General features: G+C 37.8%; 1 non-coding gene across 1 annotated transcript; it reads right to left on the bottom strand.

Moving 5' to 3' along the window:
* Positions 1-291: 291 nt before the first annotated feature.
* Positions 292-398, bottom strand: LOC114005705 (U6 spliceosomal RNA). Its single transcript, XR_003547544.1, has one exon. It is a non-coding gene; the product is annotated as a U6 spliceosomal RNA (small nuclear RNA).
* Between the last annotated feature and the right edge of the window lie 2,785 nt (positions 399-3,183).

Genomic DNA, 3,183 nt, shown 5'->3' with positions numbered 1-3,183 from the left:
TTTTTATCTCAGCAGATATCATTAAGGCTTATAAAATTAAATAGTCTAAGAGAAAAAGAAAGAAACTGTGAGTATCTGAGGATCTTAGCACCTCAGGTTACTTATTATTTATTTTATTATTATTTTTTTTTAGTTTTAGTTTTAGTTTCAAAAATAAGAAATCATCCTCCCCAGGAAGAATGGCCATGGTGCAATTTCTCCTCCTCAATTCTCCTCTCAGGGTTTTGGGTACACATTCACATGCTTCTGGCATGATTTTCAAGCCACCAGGTCTGGGACCTAAACTGTGGTACATATATAGAATGCTTCATGAGTTCACACGTTACCCTTGATCAGGGACTATGTTAATCTTCACTGTGTCTTTCCAACTTTAGTATATGTGCTGCCGGATTTAGCACTGTATGTCATTCAATTAATAATTTTTTATCATTTTATTTCCAGTGTAAATTTTTTTAAAGAATTACTTTATTTAACTTTATGTATTATTATCATTATTAGTTTCTGGTTTGATCAGAGAGAGACAGAGAGAGAAATAGGAAGTGAGAAAGCAAGCCACCAGGTCCGAGACTTGAACCGTGGTCGGCCATCTGAGAGTCCAGTGCCTTTAACCACCATGCCACTTGCTGGCCCCTCCAGTGTAAATTTACCCTGCAATAAGTACTATTGTAAAAAGAATAGAAACTTGCCTTCCTTTATTTGCAGAATTTTTCTTTTGTTCTAGATAAAGTATTATTTAGATGTTTTCAACCCATACATAAAATGTTTGTCTTCTTGGAAATTTAATAAAAAGCTAAAATCAGTAAATATACAGAGAAATTACATCTTCCAATTTGTATTTGTTTTATTTGATACTGTAATATTTAAATGCTTTGATGAAGACAAAATTTTATGCATTTTCTGATACTAGTTTGATGAATTTCAATCTGATGTGTAGAAAATAATGCTATAACATAACTGAATTACCTACCAATTGGTATAATTATGTTAATTCCTACCAATTCACAAAAGCTAACCAAATTTTCTAATTTCTGCTTTAATGCAGAACCTAAATATTTTTTTGCAATTTTCTCTTTAAATAGTTTTAAAAAGTTGTTCTGTAGGACATTGGGGTAAATTCATATTTTTAGAAAATCAAACAATATTTGGAGACAGACTGCATTTTTTTTTCAAAATGTTTGGTTCAGTTGGAATTCATCAAAAAAATTAAAGGCTGAAGATTTAAGAATAAGGTGGCAATGCTGCTATACTTGTTCATTGGCTGAAAACTTTTATCTTTTTCTCTAGACATACTAGATTTGAGAATCCAAAAGGCTCTGTTTAATGATCCTGTATTGGCGAGAATCCAAAAAAAAATTGCTTCACTTCTAAATATCCGTGACATAACTGTCTGTCTAATAGGGAGACCTGCAAAGTACCATTTGTTGTTGCATCCGGCAAGTCTGCGTTCTGTGCCTCGCAGACTAACATTTGTAATTCATATTTCCTTTGGCCGGAACTTCGGAATGAATGCCCAAAAGGTATATTACTTGTACAAGAGGTTCTTGCAAATATGCCGTCGGTTCTCTTTTGAGTACAACCCCTCTGTCTGTCTTGGGGCAGACTGTTTGTTAGAGAAGACCCTGTCACTTGTCCTGGTAGTTAAAATGTAGAAACAATCTCTCCTTGGACCGATTCTTCCCATTTTGAAAAATTGCCACAGCAAATTCCCTCGCCTGCCAAGTTGGCAGATTCTAAGCCCAAAGCTGGAGCCCAGCCAGGCATCAATGGCGCATTCCAAGCCTCTGAGTCAGCACCCAGCTCTGTGCCACTCTGTGTCTGTGTGCGAGGAAGCATCCCCTGCCACAGAATCCTTGTTAGCCAAACACTAAACTTGCTTTTGAAGCTGAAGCCACTTTTATATTGTGGTTCTACTCTACTCTCTAGAGTAGAGAGTAGGGAAAATCCGAACATTCTGAGCAGTTCCGACACTGGGGAAGATGATTTCTCCTGAAATGTGGTGAATTTGAGCCTCCCTGTTTTTCAGAAAGTGAGAGAGGAGTCTGAATAATTTTTTGGCTTGAGTTGTAAAACACAGGTCCTGACCCCTTGTCGTCATTAAAGATCCCATGGGCTCTTTTGAAAGGACTAAGGGGGATTAACCTTTCTGTTCTGGCTAAATTCCTAATTGGATAATTGCATTCTGCCTCTCTAAATGATCCCTGTAGCTCCAATTGGATATGGAATTTTCACTTCCTGTCATAAAGGGTTGTAGGGTGTTACAACATTTCACCCCGGGGGTGATACCAATTAAGTCGTTAGTGAGGTGAAATCTGTATGTGGGTTGTCTTTCTTTTTCCAACCCCCTTCCTACCTCCTTATTTGGAGTTTAAAATGTGTGGGAACCGTTCAATGATTTGTAATGAAAAGGGATGTCATAAGTTAGTGACACTGCTTCTTGTCACATTATTTCTAAGAATATAATAAAAGGTGGTCAATCATTGATTAGCACTTGCAGAGAACATTATCATTCTAAAAAGAACAAAAGCCCTTACTTGAAATACCACTGTCCAAACCCAGGGCCGTCATAATCTGAAGAAGACTGAAAGCGTTTTTAAAGCACATTCAGAGACATGCATTTTCACCAAGAAAGTAGAGGGCAGCTCTGGGAGTCTTCTTGCCTGGGTGTCTTCTTGCCTTGGAGTCTTTGCAGGTCCTCAGGGGCTCAGTTTCTCAAAACCCTTAGGTCCAGGGCCAGGGTCATGGGGAGTCAATGTCCCTCCTGCATATGGATGTAACGCATGAACCCTGAGCAGGTTACACATGTACTTGCTGTGGAAAGCAAAGGTCACACAGCAGTCTCTTCAGCTGTATTTATCCGCCTTGAAAATCACTGCCCACAGACTCACCTTTGAACCTTAAAAAGCAACCAGCAGCAGCCCTATGTGTGTCCGCATTGGTGAAAAAGTTCATAATCAACTTGTTTGCATTATTTACTGTTTAAAAATGTGTGTTTCAAATCAGCCGACAATGTGTTCTCTCAACAACCGTATTTAGTTTTCATTTTCTATAGGCTATCTCATCAATAGATACTTTACTAAGGACATAATCGTAGAGTTTTATCATAAGAATTATGGATTAGTTCTTCAGAAACAGAGCTGTAAAGATAGATCAGTAGGGATATTTTCCCTTCTCCTACTATCTGAC

The sequence above is a fragment of the Tupaia chinensis genome, unplaced genomic scaffold (assembly GCF_000334495.1).
Source record: "Tupaia chinensis unplaced genomic scaffold, TupChi_1.0 Scaffold144276_1, whole genome shotgun sequence".
Classification (NCBI taxonomy): domain Eukaryota; kingdom Metazoa; phylum Chordata; class Mammalia; order Scandentia; family Tupaiidae; genus Tupaia; species Tupaia belangeri.
This window is presented reverse-complemented; position numbering and strand designations above follow the sequence as displayed.